This window comes from Centroberyx gerrardi, chromosome 4, assembly GCF_048128805.1.
Source record: "Centroberyx gerrardi isolate f3 chromosome 4, fCenGer3.hap1.cur.20231027, whole genome shotgun sequence".
In the NCBI taxonomy this organism is placed as follows: Eukaryota; Metazoa; Chordata; class Actinopteri; order Beryciformes; family Berycidae; genus Centroberyx; species Centroberyx gerrardi.
This window is the reverse complement of record NC_136000.1, coordinates 32,447,010-32,474,144: the sequence shown is the minus strand read 5'-3', so window position 1 is coordinate 32,474,144 and position 27,135 is coordinate 32,447,010. Positions and strand designations below refer to the sequence as shown.

Below are 27,135 nucleotides of genomic sequence, written 5' to 3'. Positions count from 1 at the left end.
ATTGCCCCGACGGGTAGACATGCTGTACAAACAAGCGCGGCCTGTTCCCCTCAAGCTTTGCGCACTTTAACACAACAAGACCAGTGATTTTGAGCACGGGGGATTGACCAGTCATTGCAGTGGCTCTAGGAGCCTGCGTGCAATGGCTACGCATGAGTTTCCGGGTCATCGGATTGGATTAAGCTCCTGAGAAGGCGGGGTGGAGTGCCAGCAAAGGCGTGGCCTGTACTTTGCTATGCAGCTAGCCAAACGGGGAGCACCGTGAAGCTGTTGACCGAGACGACTAGGGTCTTTGGCTGCTCTTGTGGCCGGAGGCTGTACTTACTCTGGTTTCTCTTCATAACGCATAAGTCTTTCGCCTTTTACTAAAGACTTCCGTGGAGAGTAACACCAAAGAGTTAAAGGTATTTTTGGCGGGCTTAGCACTTTGGCTGAGCCCTGTACCGTTGTGCAAGGAAATAGAAAACTAGGTCAACAAGTACACCAGAGACTCCGTGGGCGGAGGTGCTAAGCACCAGCAGTTGTTATGGCAAAATACTGTGACACCCCGACGAGGACGGACCGGACCGGAGGGGCGGCCTTGTGCTGCCAACGGCCAGGGGTTATCGCTTCTCGGCCTTTTGGCTAAGATCAAGTGTAGTATCTGTTCTTATCAGTTTAATATCTGATACGTCCTCTATAAGGGGACAACATATTAAACGGATTTTTAGAACCAGGAGTTGAAAAAGGGGCTTGCTCCGTTCGCTCCACGCATCGACCCGGTATTGCAGTGCCGCTGGGAACGGTGCACCCTTCTCTCACTCTGTGGAAAAGCAACGTTTGAAAACATGGAAAGCCAGTCTGCAAGTCATACCTAATTTGACCGAAAGACCAAGAACAAAGTGGACGGCGCTTTTGTGCGCCTCGAAATTGGTCAAAGCAGCCTGTGCTGCGTTTTCTCCCCGTTTGCCTTAGCTAATCTATTCTCACCGGTAGCTTATTCAGGGTGTGAAAGAGTGTGCTCCTGCTTAGTACAGTGGCCAATCTTCCTACTTGTTGCGCAGGGGACAAGGGTTCAATTGCCCCGACGGGTAGACATGCTGTACAAACAAGCGCGGCCTGTTCCCCTCAAGCTTTGCGCACTTTAACACAACAAGACCAGTGATTTTGAGCACGGGGGATTGACCAGTCATTGCAGTGGCTCTAGGAGCCTGCGCGCAATGGCTACGCATGAGTTTCCGGGTCATCGGATTGGATTAAGCTCCTGAGAAGGCGGGGTGGAGTGCCAGCAAAGGCGTGGCCTGTACTTTGCTATGCAGCTAGCCAAACGGGGAGCACCGTGAAGCTGTTGACCGAGACGACTAGGGTCTTTGGCTGCTCTTGTGGCCGGAGGCTGTACTTACTCTGGTTTCTCTTCATAACGCATAAGTCTTTCGCCTTTTACTAAAGACTTCCGTGGAGAGTAACACCAAAGAGTTAAAGGTATTTTTGGCGGGCTTAGCACTTTGGCTGAGCCCTGTACCGTTGTGCAAGGAAATAGAAAACTAGGTCAACAAGTACACCAGAGACTCCGTGGGCGGAGGTGCTAAGCACCAGCAGTTGTTATGGCAAAATACTGTGACACCCCGACGAGGACGGACCGGACCGGAGGGGCGGCCTTGTGCTGCCAACGGCCAGGGGTTATCGCTTCTCGGCCTTTTGGCTAAGATCAAGTGTAGTATCTGTTCTTATCAGTTTAATATCTGATACGTCCTCTATAAGGGGACAACATATTAAACGGATTTTTAGAACCAGGAGTTGAAAAAGGGGCTTGCTCCGTTCGCTCCACGCATCGACCCGGTATTGCAGTGCCGCTGGGAACGGTGCACCCTTCTCTCACTCTGTGGAAAAGCAACGTTTGAAAACATGGAAAGCCAGTCTGCAAGTCATACCTAATTTGACCGAAAGACCAAGAACAAAGTGGACGGCGCTTTTGTGCGCCTCGAAATTGGTCAAAGCAGCCTGTGCTGCGTTTTCTCCCCGTTTGCCTTAGCTAATCTATTCTCACCGGTAGCTTATTCAGGGTGTGAAAGAGTGTGCTCCTGCTTAGTACAGTGGCCAATCTTCCTACTTGTTGCGCAGGGGACAAGGGTTCAATTGCCCCGACGGGTAGACATGCTGTACAAACAAGCGCGGCCTGTTCCCCTCAAGCTTTGCGCACTTTAACACAACAAGACCAGTGATTTTGAGCACGGGGGATTGACCAGTCATTGCAGTGGCTCTAGGAGCCTGCGCGCAATGGCTACGCATGAGTTTCCGGGTCATCGGATTGGATTAAGCTCCTGAGAAGGCGGGGTGGAGTGCCAGCAAAGGCGTGGCCTGTACTTTGCTATGCAGCTAGCCAAACGGGGAGCACCGTGAAGCTGTTGACCGAGACGACTAGGGTCTTTGGCTGCTCTTGTGGCCGGAGGCTGTACTTACTCTGGTTTCTCTTCATAACGCATAAGTCTTTCGCCTTTTACTAAAGACTTCCGTGGAGAGTAACACCAAAGAGTTAAAGGTGTTTTTGGCGGGCTTAGCACTTTGGCTGAGCCCTGTACCGTTGTGCAAGGAAATAGAAAACTAGGTCAACAAGTACACCAGAGACTCCGTGGGCGGAGGTGCTAAGCACCAGCAGTTGTTATGGCAAAATACTGTGACACCCCGACGAGGACGGACCGGACCGGAGGGGCGGCCTTGTGCTGCCAACGGCCAGGGGTTATCGCTTCTCGGCCTTTTGGCTAAGACTGCGATCGCCTCCTGCTGGTGGTAAAAATTCTTGCCTGTTTGTGGCATCGATTGTTACCCACACTTGGGAGGATAATATATTTATTCCTAAAGTGAAAAATATTACAATTTTTTGTGGTTGTATTTCTTTCACCAACAGGAATTCATCGGCTCAGAGTCTTTGCTTGCCTGCCCTCTGTGAGACCTTCACCAAGACCAAACCACCCTAGAAAAGGTAAGTGTTTTGTATTTCACCTTTTAGGAGTGATTTCACTGTTTTATTCTCCTTTTTAGCCCTGTTTTTAGTTCTTTGGTTTTTGTACGTGGTGGTTTAGTTTTCTTAATTGTTCTTAACGTGTGGTGTCCCCACCATGTCGGCTGGCCATGCCGGCATGCGGAGGCACCACAGCGTGCGTTTTAAGTTTAAAGAAAAAGATGGCAGGCTCCTGGAGATGTCCAGAATGGACTTCTCCAGGAAGCTCATACAAAAGGCATTAGGTTTCACGGCAAAGGACTTGAATTGTATTTTGACCCTTCCCTTCAACAAAGGATTCGATGTAAGTTTCGGATCCGCGATTGTGCATAGAGAATTTTGGACACGCTTTGAAAAGGTAAAAACCCAGTTTTCTGCTTTCAATGTAGAGAAACTGACTGACAATGCCTCAAAAGTGGTTATTGTCAGAATGTTCAATGAGACAGTGAATGCAGATGACATTTGTTTGTGGCTGGGAAGATATTGCACTGTTAAGGGCCAGGCTACCAAAGTGAGAGATGAGGATGGCATTTGGACTTGCGCCTGGAGGGTCCCCATTCAACAATGGCAGGACCCCCAGGGCTACCAGGGCCTGAAACATCTGCCATCAATGATAGTTCTGGGAGACAACAGAGGCTACATTCACTACCAGGGACAACCCAAGCTCTGCCGCAAGTGTGGTGAGCATGGGCACCTGGTAGAAGCGTGCCAAAAAATTGTTTGTGGGAAGTGTAGAGAAATTGGGCATGCTTTTGAGCAGTGTCCAAATGGCAGAAAGTGTAATCTTTGTGGAGAGTCAAATCATATCTTCAGAGATTGCCCAAAATCCTTTGCCAACAAGCTAAAGGCTAACAAGAAGGCCGAGAATGAGGAACAAGATGGTGGACAAAGGGAGGCAGTTGGAGAGCAAATTGAAAAGGCTGGGCTAGAAAATTCAAATCTCCCGCCAAATCCTGTGGTTGGAGGAGAGGGATCAGGTGAGGCGGGAGAGGGGGAGGGGCCTGTTATTGCCCCACAAATGGAGAGTGCTGAGGGAGAGGAGGCAATGCAGGCAGAGAGCGGAACTGGAAATGATGGCCCCCTCCCCGATGCCCAGCAAATCAAGAGGCCTGCTTCAGAACTGTCCCCTGAGACTCCTGGAGCCTCAGGGAAGCGGGGGAGAGCTGTGTACCCCTCAGACAGCTCGTCTGTGGAGGAGTCCAGAGTCTTCCCCTCCAGTTCTCCAAACCAGGTCTCCTTTTTAAATGTAGCTCTGCAATCAACCCCCAAGGACTCAGTACTGAACGCGGCATTACCCCCAAGACCAGCTGCCAGAGTCCGGAAAGGGAATGGAGCTCAGACCCCTCCCCTTTCCCCCATAAAGGGAAAGGAAGAGCTGCATTCACAATTATTTGGTTAGCTGCATTTCTCTTTTAGGTTTTTAACCCTGTTATTTCAATTCTTTTAAACTGTCATGCCTGTTGTTTTAAACATAATACACATGACCCTCATCATTTCCACCCTCAATGTGAGAAGTGTGAGGTCAGGAGTTAGAGCCACAACAGTTTTATCCTTTCTGAGTGCTTTTAATGCAGATGTGTTTTTACTCCAGGAGTGTGCCATACCGTTTTTAAAACACTACAGGGAATGGGAGGAGAAGTGGCCACAAGAATCCATATGGAGCGGATCAAATGAAAACAGGAACGATGGAGTGGCCATTTTAATTCAAAACCCCTCTATTCTGGTGAAGGGCAGCACTGTGGTGAGAGACGGGCGGGCACTTTTAGCACATCTGACGTACATGGGAAAGGATTTTAACGTACTAAATATTTATGGTTTTAACGACAGAAACGACAGGTATGACCTTTTAGAAGACCTGCAGTCCCACTTGCTGGGTAGGGCACCGATAGTGGTAGGAGGGGATTTTAACTGTGTTTTATCCAGCAAGGATAGGAAGGGGGCAGGGGAGGATTTTAAAATTGATAAAACATCGTGTTTATTGCAGGGTTTATGCAGGGATTTTAAACTCCAAGACTGTTTTAAAATCATGCATCCCGGAGAGGAAGGCTTCACCTGGTTCAGTGGTGACGGCAACAGAGCCTCTCGCATAGACTATATTTTTACAAGGGACTGCCCGCCAACCGATGCTAGATTGACCCCTGTTTTCTTCTCTGATCACATAATGCTCTCCTGCACCCTCTCACCTTTTTCGGGTTTGACAACAGGAAGTGGTCTGTGGAAGCTCAACTGCTCCCTGTTAGAGGATAGGGAGTTAGTTAGCCAGTTCAGGGAGCAGTATAAAGAGTGGCAGACCCTTCAAGACTTGTACGACACACGTGCACACTGGTGGGAAATGGTGAAGGGAAAGACCCAGACTTTTTTTAGAAAGGCAGGTCAAAAGAAAAAAGATAAGGAAAACAGACGCATGCTGGGACTGCAGAAGCGACTACAGCGCTATTTTAAACTACAGCAACAGGGCATGGATTTTAGCGAAGATATTAAACAAGTCAAAACAGAAATGTCGGTTTTAGCAGACATTAAAAGTAAGGGTGTCATTCTAAGAAGTAAAGAAAGGGAGATCGAGGAAGGGGAAAAGTGTACCAGATATTTTTTTAAGAAAATTGTCAACAAAGGGGGGGGTATTTTACAACTAAAAAAAGAAAGTGGGTACACAGCAAACACAACAGAAGAAATCAAAGACACTATAGAGAGCTTTTACGGGGATCTTTACAAAGAAAAAAATATTAAAACAGACACCATGACAGAGGTTTTAAAATTCATTGACAAAACAGTAAAGGACAGTGTGCTTTTAACCCAAGGTTTTACCCTTTTAGAGTTAGATAAATGTGTACAAAATTTTAAGAAAGGGAAGTCCCCAGGAGAAGACGGGCTTCCCTTGGACTTTTATCTGACTTTTTGGGACATTTTAGCACCGGACCTACTTTCTGTTTTTATGGATTTCGAAGGACTAGACAGACTACCTGACAGTTTTAGAGCAGGGATAGTGACTCTACTATACAAAAAAAATGACAGGACTGAACTGAAAAACTGGAGACCTATCACCCTCTTAAATCTTGACTGCAAACTTTTTAGTAAACTTTTATCTGCTCGTATGTCCCTGGTTTTAGAGGAGGTGATTCACCCGGATCAAGCCTGTGCCATCCCGGGGAGGAAGATCACCGACAGCCTCGTACTGATCCGAGACACCATCTGTTATGCGAGAGACAGAAACATCCGGCTAGTAGTCCTAAATTTAGATTTTGAGAAAGCCTTTGATCGGATCTCGCACCAGTACCTTTTCCAGGTACTGCAAAAAATGGGGTTTCCAGAAAGGTTTATAGCTTGGGTGGGATTGCTGTACCGGGACATTACCAGCAGATTTGTTGTTAATGGGCATCTAACAAAAGCAGTTAACATACACTGCGGTGTCCGTCAGGGTTGTCCGTTATCAGCCCTCCTCTACGTGACCTGTATAGAGCCGTTGGCACAGATCTTGAGAAGGGACCAAAGAATCAATGGGGTGGCAATCCCGGGGAGCGGGGGATTGACCACCAAATGTGCAATATATATGGACGATTTTAACATTTTATGTACTGACCTTTTATCTGTCAACAGGACACTGGACTTGACTGACTGGTTCGGACAGGCCTCTGGGTCAAAGCTTAACCGAGATAAGACTCAAGCCCAAACTTACGGACCGTGGACAGCGACCGAGACGACAGGACTCCCCTTGACTGTGACCCAGACTGACCAAAAAATACTGGGGGTTAAATTTGACAGGGAGGGGGGAGGAAAAGGAAACTGGCCAGACGTGGTAGGGAAAGTTAGACAGAGACTAGGGTACTGGGGACTTAGAAGACTGACAATGGAAGGAAAGGTTTTAATCATTAAAGCAGTGATTTTACCTTTGCTTTTATTAATCAGTTCTGTTTTTATCCCACCACGAAGAGTGCTTTTAGATCTGGAACGCGCCATCTTTTATTTCCTGTGGGGGTCCAAGTGGGAGAGGCTGAGGAGAGAGGTGATGAAAAAGCCGAAAGAGAAAGGAGGAAAGGGAGTCCCGGACCTACACCAGTTTTTAGGAAGCCGATACAGCACCCTGCACATCACCTACGCCACAGCCCCATCCAGAGATGACAAAACGACAGCAATGGCACGATTCTGGATGGGGTCCTACCTCAGACACCTAAAAGTTTTACCCATTGATCTTAGAGTACCTGTGTCTTTTAATCTGCCACCGGCCTACGCTTTTATCCGGAAATTCTTAAAGCATTTTAAACTAGAGCAAGAGGAGCTGTCTATTTTAACCCACCATCGCTCTCTTCTCTCTGTTGTGCAGGAGCGGGAATCAATGTATCCAGTGCGTGGGCTCACAATAGGTGAGTCCTCAACAGTTTGGCGCAACGTAAACCATCCCGCCCTCCCGAACAGACTCCGGGACCTGTCGTGGATGGTGGCTCATGAGATCCTCCCAGTCAGGTCCGTAATGCACTCCCGGGGCATGTCAACGCTCTCAACTTGCCCCCGACCGGGGTGTGGCGCACCTGAGTCGGTGAGGCATCTGCTCTGGGAGTGCAGCGCTGCTGTAGACCAGTGGGCAATGGCCGGCTCCCTAAAATTCCCGTACTTACCAGCAGGGGAGGTCCTGACAGCACAGCTAGTGCTGTACGGGGTGGGCCAGGAACAAACATTACCAGCAGACTTTGCCAAACAGTGGCTCACCCTGGCCGCCATCAAAGACGCCATATGGACCTCCAGAAACCTGCTGGTAAGGAAGCACATGCAGATCCCCCCCGTGGCTGCGATCCAGATGGCCACAGCGGCGGTGCAAGCAGCCGTCGCTGCAGGCGGCAGGCCTAGGACGCAGCCACAAAGAAGAATCGCCCCTGTGCCCATTCGGACGTGGGAGCCGGAGCCACACAAATAAAGGGTCAAGGCAGCGGCGGCCTGGCTCTCCGGGTGTGGCAGGTGGGAAGGAGCAGAAGGGAGAGGGTCCCCTCTGAGCACCAGGAACAGGTTCCGAGAGACGCAAAGCTGTTGGGGAGAGCGGGATGAGTTGATCCTTGTTAGGGACTCATCCCGCCCCTGCACAACGAATGTACACTGATATACACAGAGACAATTATTTATTTATTCATTTATTTATTTATTTTCCACAACTTTTAATACAATGTTATCTTATCTGTAATCCACTTTAAAACAATTGCTTTTATTGTTTTAAACAAAGGAACGTGGTTTTACAGAGTATTTATTTGTTTGTTGTATTTTGAAAAGATGTGTGTTTGTGAAGGATTTTATGATTGTAAACAGTGTACGACTTTTTGAAAAAAGTGTCAATAAATTTTTTCGAAAGAAAAAAAAATCTGTTCTTATCAGTTTAATATCTGATACGTCCTCTATAAGGGGACAACATATTAAACGGATTTTTAGAACCAGGAGTTGAAAAAGGGGCTTGCTCCGTTCGCTCCACGCATCGACCCGGTATTGCAGTGCCGCTGGGAACGGTGCACCCTTCTCTCACTCTGTGGAAAAGCAACGTTTGAAAACATGGAAAGCCAGTCTGCAAGTCATACCTAATTTGACCGAAAGACCAAGAACAAAGTGGACGGCGCTTTTGTGCGCCTCGAAATTGGTCAAAGCAGCCTGTGCTGCGTTTTCTCCCCGTTTGCCTTAGCTAATCTATTCTCACCGGTAGCTTATTCAGGGTGTGAAAGAGTGTGCTCCTGCTTAGTACAGTGGCCAATCTTCCTACTTGTTGCGCAGGGGACAAGGGTTCAATTGCCCCGACGGGTAGACATGCTGTACAAACAAGCGCGGCCTGTTCCCCTCAAGCTTTGCGCACTTTAACACAACAAGACCAGTGATTTTGAGCACGGGGGATTGACCAGTCATTGCAGTGGCTCTAGGAGCCTGCGCGCAATGGCTACGCATGAGTTTCCGGGTCATCGGATTGGATTAAGCTCCTGAGAAGGCGGGGTGGAGTGCCAGCAAAGGCGTGGCCTGTACTTTGCTATGCAGCTAGCCAAACGGGGAGCACCGTGAAGCTGTTGACCGAGACGACTAGGGTCTTTGGCTGCTCTTGTGGCCGGAGACTGTACTTACTCTGGTTTCTCTTCATAACGCATAAGTCTTTCGCCTTTTACTAAAGACTTCCGTGGAGAGTAACACCAAAGAGTTAAAGGTATTTTTGGCGGGCTTAGCACTTTGGCTGAGCCCTGTACCGTTGTGCAAGGAAATAGAAAACTAGGTCAACAAGTACACCAGAGACTCCGTGGGCGGAGGTGCTAAGCACCAGCAGTTGTTATGGCAAAATACTGTGACACCCCGACGAGGACGGACCGGACCGGAGGGGCGGCCTTGTGCTGCCAACGGCCAGGGGTTATCGCTTCTCGGCCTTTTGGCTAAGATCAAGTGTAGTATCTGTTCTTATCAGTGTGCACGTGTGTCGTACAAGTCTTGAAGGGTCTGCCACTCTTTATACTGCTCCCTGAACTGGCTAACTAACTCCCTATCCTCTAACAGGGAGCAGTTGAGCTTCCACAGACCACTTCCTGTTGTCAAACCCGAAAAAGGTGAGAGGGTGCAGGAGAGCATTATGTGATCAGAGAAGAAAACAGGGGTCAATCTAGCATCGGTTGGCGGGCAGTCCCTTGTAAAAATATAGTCTATGCGAGAGGCTCTGTTGCCGTCACCACTGAACCAGGTGAAGCCTTCCTCTCCGGGATGCATGATTTTAAAACAGTCTTGGAGTTTAAAATCCCTGCATAAACCCTGCAATAAACACGATGTTTTATCAATTTTAAAATCCTCCCCTGCCCCCTTCCTATCCTTGCTGGATAAAACACAGTTAAAATCCCCTCCTACCACTAGCGGTGCCCTACCCAGCAAGTGGGACTGCAGGTCTTCTAAAAGGTCATACCTGTCGTTTCTGTCGTTAAAACCATAAATATTTAGTACGTTAAAATCCTTTCCCATGTACGTCAGATGTGCTAAAAGTGCCCGCCCGTCTCTCACCACAGTGCTGCCCTTCACCAGAATAGAGGGGTTTTTAATTAAAATGGCCACTCCATCGTTCCTGTTTTCATTTGATCCGCTCCATATGGATTCTTGTGGCCACTTCTCCTCCCATTCCCTGTAGTGTTTTAAAAACGGTATGGCACACTCCTGGAGTAAAAACACATCTGCATTAAAAGCACTCAGAAAGGATAAAACTGTTGTGGCTCTAACTCCTGACCTCACACTTCTCACATTGAGGGTGGAAATGATGAGGGTCATGTGTATTATGTTTAAAACAACAGGCATGACAGTTTAAAAGAATTGAAATAACAGGGTTAAAAACCTAAAAGAGAAATGCAGCTAACCAAATAATTGTGAATGCAGCTCTTCCTTTCCCTTTATGGGGGAAAGGGGAGGGGTCTGAGCTCCATTCCCTTTCCGGACTCTGGCAGCTGGTCTTGGGGGTAATGCCGCGTTCAGTACTGAGTCCTTGGGGGTTGATTGCAGAGCTACATTTAAAAAGGAGACCTGGTTTGGAGAACTGGAGGGGAAGACTCTGGACTCCTCCACAGACGAGCTGTCTGAGGGGTACACAGCTCTCCCCCGCTTCCCTGAGGCTCCAGGAGTCTCAGGGGACAGTTCTGAAGCAGGCCTCTTGATTTGCTGGGCATCGGGGAGGGGGCCATCATTTCCAGTTCCGCTCTCTGCCTGCATTGCCTCCTCTCCCTCAGCACTCTCCATTTGTGGGGCAATAACAGGCCCCTCCCCCTCTCCCGCCTCACCTGATCCCTCTCCTCCAACCACAGGGTTTGGCGGGAGATTTGAATTTTCTAGCCCAGCCTTTTCAATTTGCTCTCCAACTGCCTCCCTTTGTCCACCATCTTGTTCCTCATTCTCGGCCTTCTTGTTAGCCTTTAGCTTGTTGGCAAAGGATTTTGGGCAATCTCTGAAGATATGATTTGACTCTCCACAAAGATTACACTTTCTGCCATTTGGACACTGCTCAAAAGCATGCCCAATTTCTCTACACTTCCCACAAACAATTTTTTGGCACGCTTCTACCAGGTGCCCATGCTCACCACACTTGCGGCAGAGCTTGGGTTGTCCCTGGTAGTGAATGTAGCCTCTGTTGTCTCCCAGAACTATCATTGATGGCAGATGTTTCAGGCCCTGGTAGCCCTGGGGGTCCTGCCATTGTTGAATGGGGACCCTCCAGGCGCAAGTCCAAATGCCATCCTCATCTCTCACTTTGGTAGCCTGGCCCTTAACAGTGCAATATCTTCCCAGCCACAAACAAATGTCATCTGCATTCACTGTCTCATTGAACATTCTGACAATAACCACTTTTGAGGCATTGTCAGTCAGTTTCTCTACATTGAAAGCAGAAAACTGGGTTTTTACCTTTTCAAAGCGTGTCCAAAATTCTCTATGCACAATCGCGGATCCGAAACTTACATCGAATCCTTTGTTGAAGGGAAGGGTCAAAATACAATTCAAGTCCTTTGCCGTGAAACCTAATGCCTTTTGTATGAGCTTGTATGAGCCTGCCATCTTTTTCTTTAAACTTAAAACGCACGCTGTGGTGCCTCCGCATGCCGGCATGGCCAGCCGACATGGTGGGGACACCACACGTTAAGAACAATTAAGAAAACTAAACCACCACGTACAAAAACCAAAGAACTAAAAACAGGGCTAAAAGGAGAATAAAACAGTGAAATCACTCCTAAAAGGTGAAATACAAAACACTTACCTTTTCTCGGGTGGTTTGGTCTTGGTGAAGGTCTCACAGAGGGCAGGCAAGCAAAGACTCTGAGCCGATGAATTCCTGTTGGTGAAAGAAATACAACCACAAAAAATTGTAATATTTTTCACTTTAGGAATAAATATATTATCCTCCCAAGTGTGGGTAACAATCAATGCCACAAACAGGCAAGAATTTTTACCACCAGCAGGAGGCGATCGCAGTCTTAGCCAAAAGGCCGAGAAGCGATGGGAAATGGTGAAGGGAAAGACCCAGACTTTTTTTAGAAAGGCAGGTAAAAAGAAAAAAGATAAGGAAAACAGACGCATGCTGGGACTGCAGAAGCGACTACAGCGCTATTTTAAACTACAACAACAGGGCATGGATTTTAGCGAAGATATTAAACAAGTCAAAACAGAAATGTCGGTTTTAGCAGACATTAAAAGTAAGGGTGTCATTCTAAGAAGTAAAGAAAGGGAGATCGAGGAAGGGGAAAAGTGTACCAGATATTTTTTTAAGAAAATTGTCAACAAAGGGGGGGGTATTTTACAACTAAAAAAAGAAAGTGGGTACACAGCAAACACAACAGAAGAAATCAAAGACACTATAGAGAGCTTTTACGGGGATCTTTACAAAGAAAAAAATATTAAAACAGACACCATGACAGAGGTTTTAAAATTCATTGACAAAACAGTAAAGGACAGTGTGCTTTTAACCCAAGGTTTTACCCTTTTAGAGTTAGATAAATGTGTACAAAATTTTAAGAAAGGGAAGTCCCCAGGAGAAGACGGGCTTCCCTTGGACTTTTATCTGACTTTTTGGGACATTTTAGCACCGGACCTACTTTCTGTTTTTATGGATTTCGAAGGACTAGACAGACTACCTGACAGTTTTAGAGCAGGGATAGTGACTCTACTATACAAAAAAAATGACAGGACTGAACTGAAAAACTGGAGACCTATCACCCTCTTAAATCTTGACTGCAAACTTTTTAGTAAACTTTTATCTGCTCGTATGTCCCTGGTTTTAGAGGAGGTGATTCACCCGGATCAAGCCTGTGCCATCCCGGGGAGGAAGATCACCGACAGCCTCGTACTGATCCGAGACACCATCTGTTATGCGAGAGACAGAAACATCCGGCTAGTAGTCCTAAATTTAGATTTTGAGAAAGCCTTTGATCGGATCTCGCACCAGTACCTTTTCCAGGTACTGCAAAAAATGGGGTTTCCAGAAAGGTTTATAGCTTGGGTGGGATTGCTGTACCGGGACATTACCAGCAGATTTGTTGTTAATGGGCATCTAACAAAAGCAGTTAACATACACTGCGGTGTCCGTCAGGGTTGTCCGTTATCAGCCCTCCTCTACGTGACCTGTATAGAGCCGTTGGCACAGATCTTGAGAAGGGACCAAAGAATCAATGGGGTGGCAATCCCGGGGAGCGGGGGATTGACCACCAAATGTGCAATATATATGGACGATTTTAACATTTTATGTACTGACCTTTTATCTGTCAACAGGACACTGGACTTGACTGACTGGTTCGGACAGGCCTCTGGGTCAAAGCTTAACCGAGATAAGACTCAAGCCCAAACTTACGGACCGTGGACAGCGACCGAGACGACAGGACTCCCCTTGACTGTGACCCAGACTGACCAAAAAATACTGGGGGTTAAATTTGACAGGGAGGGGGGAGGAAAAGGAAACTGGCCAGACGTGGTAGGGAAAGTTAGACAGAGACTAGGGTACTGGGGACTTAGAAGACTGACAATGGAAGGAAAGGTTTTAATCATTAAAGCAGTGATTTTACCTTTGCTTTTATTAATCAGTTCTGTTTTTATCCCACCACGAAGAGTGCTTTTAGATCTGGAACGCGCCATCTTTTATTTCCTGTGGGGGTCCAAGTGGGAGAGGCTGAGGAGAGAGGTGATGAAAAAGCCGAAAGAGAAAGGAGGAAAGGGAGTCCCGGACCTACACCAGTTTTTAGGAAGCCGATACAGCACCCTGCACATCACCTACGCCACAGCCCCATCCAGAGATGACAAAACGACAGCAATGGCACGATTCTGGATGGGGTCCTACCTCAGACACCTAAAAGTTTTACCCATTGATCTTAGAGTACCTGTGTCTTTTAATCTGCCACCGGCCTACGCTTTTATCCGGAAATTCTTAAAGCATTTTAAACTAGAGCAAGAGGAGCTGTCTATTTTAACCCACCATCGCTCTCTTCTCTCTGTTGTGCAGGAGCGGGAATCAATGTATCCAGTGCGCGGGCTCACAATAGGTGAGTCCTCAACAGTTTGGCGCAACGTAAACCATCTCGCCCTCCCGAACAGACTCCGGGACCTGTCGTGGATGGTGGCTCATGAGATCCTCCCAGTCAGGTCCGTAATGCACTCCCGGGGCATGTCAACGCTCTCAACTTGCCCCCGACCGGGGTGTGGCGCACCTGAGTCGGTGAGGCATCTGCTCTGGGAGTGCAGCGCTGCTGTAGACCAGTGGGCAATGGCCGGCTCCCTAAAATTCCCGTACTTACCAGCAGGGGAGGTCCTGACAGCACAGCTAGTGCTGTACGGGGTGGGCCAGGAACAAACATTACCAGCAGACTTTGCCAAACAGTGGCTCACCCTGGCCGCCATCAAAGACGCCATATGGACCTCCAGAAACCTGCTGGTAAGGAAGCACATGCAGATCCCCCCCGTGGCTGCGATCCAGATGGCCACAGCGGCGGTGCAAGCAGCCGTCGCTGCAGGCGGCAGGCCTAGGACGCAGCCACAAAGAAGAATCGCCTCTGTGCCCATTCGGACGTGGGAGCCGGAGCCACACAAATAAAGGGTCAAGGCAGCGGCGGCCTGGCTCTCCGGGTGTGGCAGGTGGGAAGGAGCAGAAGGGAGAGGGTCCCCTCTGAGCACCAGGAACAGGTTCCGAGAGACCCAAAGCTGTTGGGGAGAGCGGGATGAGTTGATCCTTGTTAGGGACTCATCCCGCCCCTGCACAACGAATGTACACTGATATACACAGAGACAATTATTTATTTATTCATTTATTTATTTATTTTCCACAACTTTTAATACAACGTTATCTTATCTGTAATCCACTTTAAAACAATTGCTTTTATTGTTTTAAACAAAGGAACGTGTTTTTACAGAGTATTCATATTTATTTGTTTGTTGTATTTTGAAAAGATGTGTGTTTGTGAAGGATTTTATGATTGTAAACAGTGTACGACTTTATGAAAAAAGTGTCAATAAATTTTTTCGAAAGAAAAAAAAAAAATCTGTTCTTATCAGTTTAATATCTGATACGTCCTCTATAAGGGGACAACATATTAAACAGATTTTTAGAACCAGGAGTTGAAAAAGGGGCTTGCTCCGTTCGCTCCACGCATCGACCCGGTATTGCAGTGCCGCTGGGAACGGTGCACCCTTCTCTCACTCTGTGGAAAAGCAACGTTTGAAAACATGGAAAGCCAGTCTGCAAGTCATACCTAATTTGACCGAAAGACCAAGAACAAAGTGGACGGCGCTTTTGTGCGCCTCGAAATTGGTCAAAGCAGCCTGTGCTGCGTTTTCTCCCCGTTTGCCTTAGCTAATCTATTCTCACCGGTAGCTTATTCAGGGTGTGAAAGAGTGTGCTCCTGCTTAGTACAGTGGCCAATCTTCCTACTTGTTGCGCAGGGGACAAGGGTTCAATTGCCCCGACGGGTAGACATGCTGTACAAACAAGCGCGGCCTGTTCCCCTCAAGCTTTGCGCACTTTAACACAACAAGACCAGTGATTTTGAGCACGGGGGATTGACCAGTCATTGCAGTGGCTCTAGGAGCCTGCGTGCAATGGCTACGCATGAGTTTCCGGGTCATCGGATTGGATTAAGCTCCTGAGAAGGCGGGGTGGAGTGCCAGCAAAGGCGTGGCCTGTACTTTGCTATGCAGCTAGCCAAACGGGGAGCACCGTGAAGCTGTTGACCGAGACGACTAGGGTCTTTGGCTGCTCTTGTGGCCGGAGGCTGTACTTACTCTGGTTTCTCTTCATAACGCATAAGTCTTTCGCCTTTTACTAAAGACTTCCGTGGAGAGTAACACCAAAGAGTTAAAGGTATTTTTGGCGGGCTTAGCACTTTGGCTGAGCCCTGTACCGTTGTGCAAGGAAATAGAAAACTAGGTCAACAAGTACACCAGAGACTCCGTGGGCGGAGGTGCTAAGCACCAGCAGTTGTTATGGCAAAATACTGTGACACCCCGACGAGGACGGACCGGACCGGAGGGGCGGCCTTGTGCTGCCAACGGCCAGGGGTTATCGCTTCTCGGCCTTTTGGCTAAGATCAAGTGTAGTATCTGTTCTTATCAGTTTAATATCTGATACGTCCTCTATAAGGGGACAACATATTAAACGGATTTTTAGAACCAGGAGTTGAAAAAGGGGCTTGCTCCGTTCGCTCCACGCATCGACCCGGTATTGCAGTGCCGCTGGGAACGGTGCACCCTTCTCTCACTCTGTGGAAAAGCAACGTTTGAAAACATGGAAAGCCAGTCTGCAAGTCATACCTAATTTGACCGAAAGACCAAGAACAAAGTGGACGGCGCTTTTGTGCGCCTCGAAATTGGTCAAAGCAGCCTGTGCTGCGTTTTCTCCCCGTTTGCCTTAGCTAATCTATTCTCACCGGTAGCTTATTCAGGGTGTGAAAGAGTGTGCTCCTGCTTAGTACAGTGGCCAATCTTCCTACTTGTTGCGCAGGGGACAAGGGTTCAATTGCCCCGACGGGTAGACATGCTGTACAAACAAGCGCGGCCTGTTCCCCTCAAGCTTTGCGCACTTTAACACAACAAGACCAGTGATTTTGAGCACGGGGGATTGACCAGTCATTGCAGTGGCTCTAGGAGCCTGCGTGCAATGGCTACGCATGAGTTTCCGGGTCATCGGATTGGATTAAGCTCCTGAGAAGGCGGGGTGGAGTGCCAGCAAAGGCGTGGCCTGTACTTTGCTATGCAGCTAGCCAAACGGGGAGCACCGTGAAGCTGTTGACCGAGACGACTAGGGTCTTTGGCTGCTCTTGTGGCCGGAGGCTGTACTTACTCTGGTTTCTCTTCATAACGCATAAGTCTTTCGCCTTTTACTAAAGACTTCCGTGGAGAGTAACACCAAAGAGTTAAAGGTATTTTTGGCGGGCTTAGCACTTTGGCTGAGCCCTGTACCGTTGTGCAAGGAAATAGAAAACTAGGTCAACAAGTACACCAGAGACTCCGTGGGCGGAGGTGCTAAGCACCAGCAGTTGTTATGGCAAAATACTGTGACACCCCGACGAGGACGGACCGGACCGGAGGGGCGGCCTTGTGCTGCCAACGGCCAGGGGTTATCGCTTCTCGGCCTTTTGGCTAAGACTGCGATCGCCTCCTGCTGGTGGTAAAAATTCTTGCCTGTTTGTGGCATTGATTGTTACCCACACTTGGGAGGATAATATATTTATTCCTAAAGTGAAAAATATTACAATTTTTTGTGGTTGTATTTCTTTCACCAACAGGAATTCATCGGCTCAGAGTCTTTGCTTGCCTGCCCTCTGTGAGACCTTCACCAAGACCAAACCACCCGAGAAAAGGTAAGTGTTTTGTATTTCACCTTTTAGGAGTGATTTCACTGTTTTATTCTCCTTTTTAGCCCTGTTTTTAGTTCTTTGGTTTTTGTACGTGGTGGTTTAGTTTTCTTAATTGTTCTTAACGTGTGGTGTCCCCACCATGTCGGCTGGCCATGCCGGCATGCGGAGGCACCACAGCGTGCGTTTTAAGTTTAAAGAAAAAGATGGCAGGCTCCTGGAGATGTCCAGAATGGACTTCTCCAGGAAGCTCATACAAAAGGCATTAGGTTTCACGGCAAAGGACTTGAATTGTATTTTGACCCTTCCCTTCAACAAAGGATTCGATGTAAGTTTCGGATCCGCGATTGTGCATAGAGAATTTTGGACACGCTTTGAAAAGGTAAAAACCCAGTTTTCTGCTTTCAATGTAGAGAAACTGACTGACAATGCCTCAAAAGTGGTTATTGTCAGAATGTTCAATGAGACAGTGAATGCAGATGACATTTGTTTGTGGCTGGGAAGATATTGCACTGTTAAGGGCCAGGCTACCAAAGTGAGAGATGAGGATGGCATTTGGACTTGCGCCTGGAGGGTCCCCATTCAACAATGGCAGGACCCCCAGGGCTACCAGGGCCTGAAACATCTGCCATCAATGATAGTTCTGGGAGACAACAGAGGCTACATTCACTACCAGGGACAACCCAAGCTCTGCCGCAAGTGTGGTGAGCATGGGCACCTGGTAGAAGCGTGCCAAAAAATTGTTTGTGGGAAGTGTAGAGAAATTGGGCATGCTTTTGAGCAGTGTCCAAATGGCAGAAAGTGTAATCTTTGTGGAGAGTCAAATCATATCTTCAGAGATTGCCCAAAATCCTTTGCCAACAAGCTAAAGGCTAACAAGAAGGCCGAGAATGAGGAACAAGATGGTGGACAAAGGGAGGCAGTTGGAGAGCAAATTGAAAAGGCTGGGCTAGAAAATTCAAATCTCCCGCCAAATCCTGTGGTTGGAGGAGAGGGATCAGGTGAGGCGGGAGAGGGGGAGGGGCCTGTTATTGCCCCACAAATGGAGAGTGCTGAGGGAGAGGAGGCAATGCAGGCAGAGAGCGGAACTGGAAATGATGGCCCCCTCCCCGATGCCCAGCAAATCAAGAGGCCTGCTTCAGAACTGTCCCCTGAGACTCCTGGAGCCTCAGGGAAGCGGGGGAGAGCTGTGTACCCCTCAGACAGCTCGTCTGTGGAGGAGTCCAGAGTCTTCCCCTCCAGTTCTCCAAACCAGGTCTCCTTTTTAAATGTAGCTCTGCAATCAACCCCCAAGGACTCAGTACTGAACGCGGCATTACCCCCAAGACCAGCTGCCAGAGTCCGGAAAGGGAATGGAGCTCAGACCCCTCCCCTTTCCCCCATAAAGGGAAAGGAAGAGCTGCATTCACAATTATTTGGTTAGCTGCATTTCTCTTTTAGGTTTTTAACCCTGTTATTTCAATTCTTTTAAACTGTCATGCCTGTTGTTTTAAACATAATACACATGACCCTCATCATTTCCACCCTCAATGTGAGAAGTGTGAGGTCAGGAGTTAGAGCCACAACAGTTTTATCCTTTCTGAGTGCTTTTAATGCAGATGTGTTTTTACTCCAGGAGTGTGCCATACCGTTTTTAAAACACTACAGGGAATGGGAGGAGAAGTGGCCACAAGAATCCATATGGAGCGGATCAAATGAAAACAGGAACGATGGAGTGGCCATTTTAATTAAAAACCCCTCTATTCTGGTGAAGGGCAGCACTGTGGTGAGAGACGGGCGGGCACTTTTAGCACATCTGACGTACATGGGAAAGGATTTTAACGTACTAAATATTTATGGTTTTAACGACAGAAACGACAGGTATGACCTTTTAGAAGACCTGCAGTCCCACTTGCTGGGTAGGGCACCGCTAGTGGTAGGAGGGGATTTTAACTGTGTTTTATCCAGCAAGGATAGGAAGGGGGCAGGGGAGGATTTTAAAATTGATAAAACATCGTGTTTATTGCAGGGTTTATGCAGGGATTTTAAACTCCAAGACTGTTTTAAAATCATGCATCCCGGAGAGGAAGGCTTCACCTGGTTCAGTGGTGACGGCAACAGAGCCTCTCGCATAGACTATATTTTTACAAGGGACTGCCCGCCAACCGATGCTAGATTGACCCCTGTTTTCTTCTCTGATCACATAATGCTCTCCTGCACCCTCTCACCTTTTTCGGGCTTGACAACAGGAAGTGGTCTGTGGAAGCTCAACTGCTCCCTGTTAGAGGATAGGGAGTTAGTTAGCCAGTTCAGGGAGCAGTATAAAGAGTGGCAGACCCTTCAAGACTTGTACGACACACGTGCACACTGGTGGGAAATGGTGAAGGGAAAGACCCAGACTTTTTTTAGAAAGGCAGGTCAAAAGAAAAAAGATAAGGAAAACAGACGCATGCTGGGACTGCAGAAGCGACTACAGCGCTATTTTAAACTACAGCAACAGGGCATGGATTTTAGCGAAGATATTAAACAAGTCAAAACAGAAATGTCGGTTTTAGCAGACATTAAAAGTAAGGGTGTCATTCTAAGAAGTAAAGAAAGGGAGATCGAGGAAGGGGAAAAGTGTACCAGATATTTTTTTAAGAAAATTGTCAACAAAGGGGGGGGTATTTTACAACTAAAAAAAGAAAGTGGGTACACAGCAAACACAACAGAAGAAATCAAAGACACTATAGAGAGCTTTTACGGGGATCTTTACAAAGAAAAAAATATTAAAACAGACACCATGACAGAGGTTTTAAAATTCATTGACAAAACAGTAAAGGACAGTGTGCTTTTAACCCAAGGTTTTACCCTTTTAGAGTTAGATAAATGTGTACAAAATTTTAAGAAAGGGAAGTCCCCAGGAGAAGACGGGCTTCCCTTGGACTTTTATCTGACTTTTTGGGACATTTTAGCACCGGACCTACTTTCTGTTTTTATGGATTTCGAAGGACTAGACAGACTACCTGACAGTTTTAGAGCAGGGATAGTGACTCTACTATACAAAAAAAATGACAGGACTGAACTGAAAAACTGGAGACCTATCACCCTCTTAAATCTTGACTGCAAACTTTTTAGTAAACTTTTATCTGCTCGTATGTCCCTGGTTTTAGAGGAGGTGATTCACCCGGATCAAGCCTGTGCCATCCCGGGGAGGAAGATCACCGACAGCCTCGTACTGATCCGAGACACCATCTGTTATGCGAGAGACAGAAATATCCGGCTAGTAGTCCTAAATTTAGATTTTGAGAAAGCCTTTGATCGGATCTCGCACCAGTACCTTTTCCAGGTACTGCAAAAAATGGGGTTTCCAGAAAGGTTTATAGCTTGGGTGGGATTGCTGTACCGGGACATTACCAGCAGATTTGTTGTTAATGGGCATCTAACAAAAGCAGTTAACATACACTGCGGTGTCCGTCAGGGTTGTCCGTTATCAGCCCTCCTCTACGTGACCTGTATAGAGCCGTTGGCACAGATCTTGAGAAGGGACCAAAGAATCAATGGGGTGGCAATCCCGGGGAGTGGGGGATTGACCACCAAATGTGCAATATATATGGACGATTTTAACATTTTATGTACTGACCTTTTATCTGTCAACAGGACACTGGACTTGACTGACTGGTTCGGACAGGCCTCTGGGTCAAAGCTTAACCGAGATAAGACTCAAGCCCAAACTTACGGACCGTGGACAGCGACCGAGACGACAGGACTCCCCTTGACTGTGACCCAGACTGACCAAAAAATACTGGGGGTTAAATTTGACAGGGAGGGGGGAGGAAAAGGAAACTGGCCAGACGTGGTAGGGAAAGTTAGACAGAGACTAGGGTACTGGGGACTTAGAAGACTGACAATGGAAGGAAAGGTTTTAATCATTAAAGCAGTGATTTTACCTTTGCTTTTATTAATCAGTTCTGTTTTTATCCCACCACGAAGAGTGCTTTTAGATCTGGAACGCGCCATCTTTTATTTCCTGTGGGGGTCCAAGTGGGAGAGGCTGAGGAGAGAGGTGATGAAAAAGCCGAAAGAGAAAGGAGGAAAGGGAGTCCCGGACCTACACCAGTTTTTAGGAAGCCGATACAGCACCCTGCACATCACCTACGCCACAGCCCCATCCAGAGATGACAAAACGACAGCAATGGCACGATTCTGGATGGGGTCCTACCTCAGACACCTAAAAGTTTTACCCATTGATCTTAGAGTACCTGTGTCTTTTAATCTGCCACCGGCCTACGCTTTTATCCGGAAATTCTTAAAGCATTTTAAACTAGAGCAAGAGGAGCTGTCTATTTTAACCCACCATCGCTCTCTTCTCTCTGTTGTGCAGGAGCGGGAATCAATGTATCCAGTGCGCGGGCTCACAATAGGTGAGTCCTCAACAGTTTGGCGCAACGTAAACCATCCCGCCCTCCCGAACAGACTCCGGGACCTGTCGTGGATGGTGGCTCATGAGATCCTCCCAGTCAGGTCCGTAATGCACTCCCGGGGCATGTCAACGCTCTCAACTTGCCCCCGACCGGGGTGTGGCGCGCCTGAGTCGGTGAGGCATCTGCTCTGGGAGTGCAGCGCTGCTGTAGACCAGTGGGCAATGGCCGGCTCCCTAAAATTCCCGTACTTACCAGCAGGGGAGGTCCTGACAGCACAGCTAGTGCTGTACGGGGTGGGCCAGGAACAAACATTACCAGCAGACTTTGCCAAACAGTGGCTCACCCTGGCCGCCATCAAAGACGCCATATGGACCTCCAGAAACCTGCTGGTAAGGAAGCACATGCAGATCCCCCCCGTGGCTGCGATCCAGATGGCCACAGCGGCGGTGCAAGCAGCCGTCGCTGCAGGCGGCAGGCCTAGGACGCAGCCACAAAGAAGAATCGCCTCTGTGCCCATTCGGACGTGGGAGCCGGAGCCACACAAATAAAGGGTCAAGGCAGCGGCGGCCTGGCTCTCCGGGTGTGGCAGGTGGGAAGGAGCAGAAGGGAGAGGGTCCCCTCTGAGCACCAGGAACAGGTTCCGAGAGACCCAAAGCTGTTGGGGAGAGCGGGATGAGTTGATCCTTGTTAGGGACTCATCCCGCCCCTGCACAACGAATGTACACTGATATACACAGAGACAATTATTTATTTATTCATTTATTTATTTATTTTCCACAACTTTTAATACAACGTTATCTTATCTGTAATCCACTTTAAAACAATTGCTTTTATTGTTTTAAACAAAGGAACGTGGTTTTACAGAGTATTCATATTTATTTGTTTGTTGTATTTTGAAAAGATGTGTGTTTGTGAAGGATTTTATGATTGTAAACAGTGTACGACTTTATGAAAAAAGTGTCAATAAATTTTTTCGAAAGAGAAAAAAAAAAAAAAAAAAAAAAAAAAATCTGTTCTTATCAGTTTAATATCTGATACGTCCTCTATAAGGGGACAACATATTAAACGGATTTTTAGAACCAGGAGTTGAAAAAGGGGCTTGCTCCGTTCGCTCCACGCATCGACCCGGTATAGCAGTGCCGCTGGGAACGGTGCACCCTTCTCTCACTCTGTGGAAAAGCAACGTTTGAAAACATGGAAAGCCAGTCTGCAAGTCATACCTAATTTGACCGAAAGACCAAGAACAAAGTGGACGGCGCTTTTGTGCGCCTCGAAATTGGTCAAAGCAGCCTGTGCTGCGTTTTCTCCCCGTTTGCCTTAGCTAATCTATTCTCACCGGTAGCTTATTCAGGGTGTGAAAGAGTGTGCTCCTGCTTAGTACAGTGGCCAATCTTCCTACTTGTTGCGCAGGGGACAAGGGTTCAATTGCCCCGACGGGTAGACATGCTGTACAAACAAGCGCGGCCTGTTCCCCTCAAGCTTTGCGCACTTTAACACAACAAGACCAGTGATTTTGAGCACGGGGGATTGACCAGTCATTGCAGTGGCTCTAGGAGCCTGCGTGCAATGGCTACGCATGAGTTTCCGGGTCATCGGATTGGATTAAGCTCCTGAGAAGGCGGGGTGGAGTGCCAGCAAAGGCGTGGCCTGTACTTTGCTATGCAGCTAGCCAAACGGGGAGCACCGTGAAGCTGTTGACCGAGACGACTAGGGTCTTTGGCTGCTCTTGTGGCCGGAGGCTGTACTTACTCTGGTTTCTCTTCATAACGCATAAGTCTTTCGCCTTTTACTAAAGACTTCCGTGGAGAGTAACACCAAAGAGTTAAAGGTATTTTTGGCGGGCTTAGCACTTTGGCTGAGCCCTGTACCGTTGTGCAAGGAAATAGAAAACTAGGTCAACAAGTACACCAGAGACTCCGTGGGCGGAGGTGCTAAGCACCAGCAGTTGTTATGGCAAAATACTGTGACACCCCGACGAGGACGGACCGGACCGGAGGGGCGGCCTTGTGCTGCCAACGGCCAGGGGTTATCGCTTCTCGGCCTTTTGGCTAAGATCAAGTGTAGTATCTGTTCTTATCAGTTTAATATCTGATACGTCCTCTATAAGGGGACAACATATTAAACGGATTTTTAGAACCAGGAGTTGAAAAAGGGGCTTGCTCCGTTCGCTCCACGCATCGACCCGGTATTGCAGTGCCGCTGGGAACGGTGCACCCTTCTCTCACTCTGTGGAAAAGCAACGTTTGAAAACATGGAAAGCCAGTCTGCAAGTCATACCTAATTTGACCGAAAGACCAAGAACAAAGTGGACGGCGCTTTTGTGCGCCTCGAAATTGGTCAAAGCAGCCTGTGCTGCGTTTTCTCCCCGTTTGCCTTAGCTAATCTATTCTCACCGGTAGCTTATTCAGGGTGTGAAAGAGTGTGCTCCTGCTTAGTACAGTGGCCAATCTTCCTACTTGTTGCGCAGGGGACAAGGGTTCAATTGCCCCGACGGGTAGACATGCTGTACAAACAAGCGCGGCCTGTTCCCCTCAAGCTTTGCGCACTTTAACACAACAAGACCAGTGATTTTGAGCACGGGGGATTGACCAGTCATTGCAGTGGCTCTAGGAGCCTGCGCGCAATGGCTACGCATGAGTTTCCGGGTCATCGGATTGGATTAAGCTCCTGAGAAGGCGGGGTGGAGTGCCAGCAAAGGCGTGGCCTGTACTTTGCTATGCAGCTAGCCAAACGGGGAGCACCGTGAAGCTGTTGACCGAGACGACTAGGGTCTTTGGCTGCTCTTGTGGCCGGAGGCTGTACTTACTCTGGTTTCTCTTCATAACGCATAAGTCTTTCGCCTTTTACTAAAGACTTCCGTGGAGAGTAACACCAAAGAGTTAAAGGTATTTTTGGCGGGCTTAGCACTTTGGCTGAGCCCTGTACCGTTGTGCAAGGAAATAGAAAACTAGGTCAACAAGTACACCAGAGACTCCGTGGGCGGAGGTGCTAAGCACCAGCAGTTGTTATGGCAAAATACTGTGACACCCCGACGAGGACGGACCGGACCGGAGGGGCGGCCTTGTGCTGCCAACGGCCAGGGGTTATCGCTTCTCGGCCTTTTGGCTAAGATCAAGTGTAGTATCTGTTCTTATCAGTTTAATATCTGATACGTCCTCTATAAGGGGACAACATATTAAACGGATTTTTAGAACCAGGAGTTGAAAAAGGGGCTTGCTCCGTTCGCTCCACGCATCGACCCGGTATTGCAGTGCCGCTGGGAACGGTGCACCCTTCTCTCACTCTGTGGAAAAGCAACGTTTGAAAACATGGAAAGCCAGTCTGCAAGTCATACCTAATTTGACCGAAAGACCAAGAACAAAGTGGACGGCGCTTTTGTGCGCCTCGAAATTGGTCAAAGCAGCCTGTGCTGCGTTTTCTCCCCGTTTGCCTTAGCTAATCTATTCTCACCGGTAGCTTATTCAGGGTGTGAAAGAGTGTGCTCCTGCTTAGTACAGTGGCCAATCTTCCTACTTGTTGCGCAGGGGACAAGGGTTCAATTGCCCCGACGGGTAGACATGCTGTACAAACAAGCGCGGCCTGTTCCCCTCAAGCTTTGCGCACTTTAACACAACAAGACCAGTGATTTTGAGCACGGGGGATTGACCAGTCATTGCAGTGGCTCTAGGAGCCTGCGCGCAATGGCTACGCATGAGTTTCCGGGTCATCGGATTGGATTAAGCTCCTGAGAAGGCGGGGTGGAGTGCCAGCAAAGGCGTGGCCTGTACTTTGCTATGCAGCTAGCCAAACGGGGAGCACCGTGAAGCTGTTGACCGAGACGACTAGGGTCTTTGGCTGCTCTTGTGGCCGGAGGCTGTACTTACTCTGGTTTCTCTTCATAACGCATAAGTCTTTCGCCTTTTACTAAAGACTTCCGTGGAGAGTAACACCAAAGAGTTAAAGGTGTTTTTGGCGGGCTTAGCACTTTGGCTGAGCCCTGTACCGTTGTGCAAGGAAATAGAAAACTAGGTCAACAAGTACACCAGAGACTCCGTGGGCGGAGGTGCTAAGCACCAGCAGTTGTTATGGCAAAATACTGTGACACCCCGACGAGGACGGACCGGACCGGAGGGGCGGCCTTGTGCTGCCAACGGCCAGGGGTTATCGCTTCTCGGCCTTTTGGCTAAGACTGCGATCGCCTCCTGCTGGTGGTAAAAATTCTTGCCTGTTTGTGGCATCGATTGTTACCCACACTTGGGAGGATAATATATTTATTCCTAAAGTGAAAAATATTACAATTTTTTGTGGTTGTATTTCTTTCACCAACAGGAATTCATCGGCTCAGAGTCTTTGCTTGCCTGCCCTCTGTGAGACCTTCACCAAGACCAAACCACCCTAGAAAAGGTAAGTGTTTTGTATTTCACCTTTTAGGAGTGATTTCACTGTTTTATTCTCCTTTTTAGCCCTGTTTTTAGTTCTTTGGTTTTTGTACGTGGTGGTTTAGTTTTCTTAATTGTTCTTAACGTGTGGTGTCCCCACCATGTCGGCTGGCCATGCCGGCATGCGGAGGCACCACAGCGTGCGTTTTAAGTTTAAAGAAAAAGATGGCAGGCTCCTGGAGATGTCCAGAATGGACTTCTCCAGGAAGCTCATACAAAAGGCATTAGGTTTCACGGCAAAGGACTTGAATTGTATTTTGACCCTTCCCTTCAACAAAGGATTCGATGTAAGTTTCGGATCCGCGATTGTGCATAGAGAATTTTGGACACGCTTTGAAAAGGTAAAAACCCAGTTTTCTGCTTTCAATGTAGAGAAACTGACTGACAATGCCTCAAAAGTGGTTATTGTCAGAATGTTCAATGAGACAGTGAATGCAGATGACATTTGTTTGTGGCTGGGAAGATATTGCACTGTTAAGGGCCAGGCTACCAAAGTGAGAGATGAGGATGGCATTTGGACTTGCGCCTGGAGGGTCCCCATTCAACAATGGCAGGACCCCCAGGGCTACCAGGGCCTGAAACATCTGCCATCAATGATAGTTCTGGGAGACAACAGAGGCTACATTCACTACCAGGGACAACCCAAGCTCTGCCGCAAGTGTGGTGAGCATGGGCACCTGGTAGAAGCGTGCCAAAAAATTGTTTGTGGGAAGTGTAGAGAAATTGGGCATGCTTTTGAGCAGTGTCCAAATGGCAGAAAGTGTAATCTTTGTGGAGAGTCAAATCATATCTTCAGAGATTGCCCAAAATCCTTTGCCAACAAGCTAAAGGCTAACAAGAAGGCCGAGAATGAGGAACAAGATGGTGGACAAAGGGAGGCAGTTGGAGAGCAAATTGAAAAGGCTGGGCTAGAAAATTCAAATCTCCCGCCAAATCCTGTGGTTGGAGGAGAGGGATCAGGTGAGGCGGGAGAGGGGGAGGGGCCTGTTATTGCCCCACAAATGGAGAGTGCTGAGGGAGAGGAGGCAATGCAGGCAGAGAGCGGAACTGGAAATGAT

At 48.0% G+C, this 27,135-nt stretch overlaps 16 non-coding genes and 2 pseudogenes across 16 annotated transcripts; all 18 read left to right on the top strand.

Annotated features, from left to right (window-relative positions):
• The first annotated feature begins 321 nt into the window (after positions 1-321).
• Positions 322-437, top strand: LOC144539016 (U5 spliceosomal RNA). Its single transcript, XR_013504737.1, has one exon. It is a non-coding gene; the product is annotated as a U5 spliceosomal RNA (small nuclear RNA).
• Positions 438-604: 167 nt separating this feature from the next.
• On the top strand, positions 605-795 carry LOC144538669 (U2 spliceosomal RNA). Its single transcript, XR_013504453.1, has one exon. It is a non-coding gene; the product is annotated as a U2 spliceosomal RNA (small nuclear RNA).
• Positions 796-1,378: 583 nt separating this feature from the next.
• On the top strand, positions 1,379-1,494 carry LOC144539013 (U5 spliceosomal RNA). The gene has a single exon (XR_013504735.1). It is a non-coding gene; the product is annotated as a U5 spliceosomal RNA (small nuclear RNA).
• A 167-nt stretch (positions 1,495-1,661) lies between these two features.
• On the top strand, positions 1,662-1,852 carry LOC144538668 (U2 spliceosomal RNA). Its single transcript, XR_013504452.1, has one exon. It is a non-coding gene; the product is annotated as a U2 spliceosomal RNA (small nuclear RNA).
• Positions 1,853-2,435: 583 nt separating this feature from the next.
• Positions 2,436-2,551, top strand: LOC144538656 (U5 spliceosomal RNA). The gene has a single exon (XR_013504442.1). It is a non-coding gene; the product is annotated as a U5 spliceosomal RNA (small nuclear RNA).
• Positions 2,552-8,292: 5,741 nt separating this feature from the next.
• LOC144538856 (U2 spliceosomal RNA) lies at positions 8,293-8,471 on the top strand (annotated as a pseudogene).
• A 583-nt stretch (positions 8,472-9,054) lies between these two features.
• Positions 9,055-9,170, top strand: LOC144539012 (U5 spliceosomal RNA). Its single transcript, XR_013504734.1, has one exon. It is a non-coding gene; the product is annotated as a U5 spliceosomal RNA (small nuclear RNA).
• Positions 9,171-9,337: 167 nt separating this feature from the next.
• Positions 9,338-9,506, top strand: LOC144538889 (U2 spliceosomal RNA; annotated as a pseudogene).
• Positions 9,507-14,937: 5,431 nt separating this feature from the next.
• LOC144538848 (U2 spliceosomal RNA) lies at positions 14,938-15,119 on the top strand. Its single transcript, XR_013504627.1, has one exon. It is a non-coding gene; the product is annotated as a U2 spliceosomal RNA (small nuclear RNA).
• A 583-nt stretch (positions 15,120-15,702) lies between these two features.
• Positions 15,703-15,818, top strand: LOC144539011 (U5 spliceosomal RNA). Its single transcript, XR_013504733.1, has one exon. It is a non-coding gene; the product is annotated as a U5 spliceosomal RNA (small nuclear RNA).
• A 167-nt stretch (positions 15,819-15,985) lies between these two features.
• LOC144538667 (U2 spliceosomal RNA) lies at positions 15,986-16,176 on the top strand. The gene has a single exon (XR_013504451.1). It is a non-coding gene; the product is annotated as a U2 spliceosomal RNA (small nuclear RNA).
• A 583-nt stretch (positions 16,177-16,759) lies between these two features.
• On the top strand, positions 16,760-16,875 carry LOC144539010 (U5 spliceosomal RNA). Its single transcript, XR_013504732.1, has one exon. It is a non-coding gene; the product is annotated as a U5 spliceosomal RNA (small nuclear RNA).
• Positions 16,876-22,622: 5,747 nt separating this feature from the next.
• Positions 22,623-22,821, top strand: LOC144538872 (U2 spliceosomal RNA). Its single transcript, XR_013504633.1, has one exon. It is a non-coding gene; the product is annotated as a U2 spliceosomal RNA (small nuclear RNA).
• A 583-nt stretch (positions 22,822-23,404) lies between these two features.
• Positions 23,405-23,520, top strand: LOC144539009 (U5 spliceosomal RNA). The gene has a single exon (XR_013504731.1). It is a non-coding gene; the product is annotated as a U5 spliceosomal RNA (small nuclear RNA).
• Positions 23,521-23,687: 167 nt separating this feature from the next.
• On the top strand, positions 23,688-23,878 carry LOC144538666 (U2 spliceosomal RNA). Its single transcript, XR_013504450.1, has one exon. It is a non-coding gene; the product is annotated as a U2 spliceosomal RNA (small nuclear RNA).
• Positions 23,879-24,461: 583 nt separating this feature from the next.
• On the top strand, positions 24,462-24,577 carry LOC144539008 (U5 spliceosomal RNA). Its single transcript, XR_013504730.1, has one exon. It is a non-coding gene; the product is annotated as a U5 spliceosomal RNA (small nuclear RNA).
• Positions 24,578-24,744: 167 nt separating this feature from the next.
• LOC144538665 (U2 spliceosomal RNA) lies at positions 24,745-24,935 on the top strand. Its single transcript, XR_013504449.1, has one exon. It is a non-coding gene; the product is annotated as a U2 spliceosomal RNA (small nuclear RNA).
• Positions 24,936-25,518: 583 nt separating this feature from the next.
• LOC144538655 (U5 spliceosomal RNA) lies at positions 25,519-25,634 on the top strand. The gene has a single exon (XR_013504441.1). It is a non-coding gene; the product is annotated as a U5 spliceosomal RNA (small nuclear RNA).
• Positions 25,635-27,135: the final 1,501 nt, after the last annotated feature.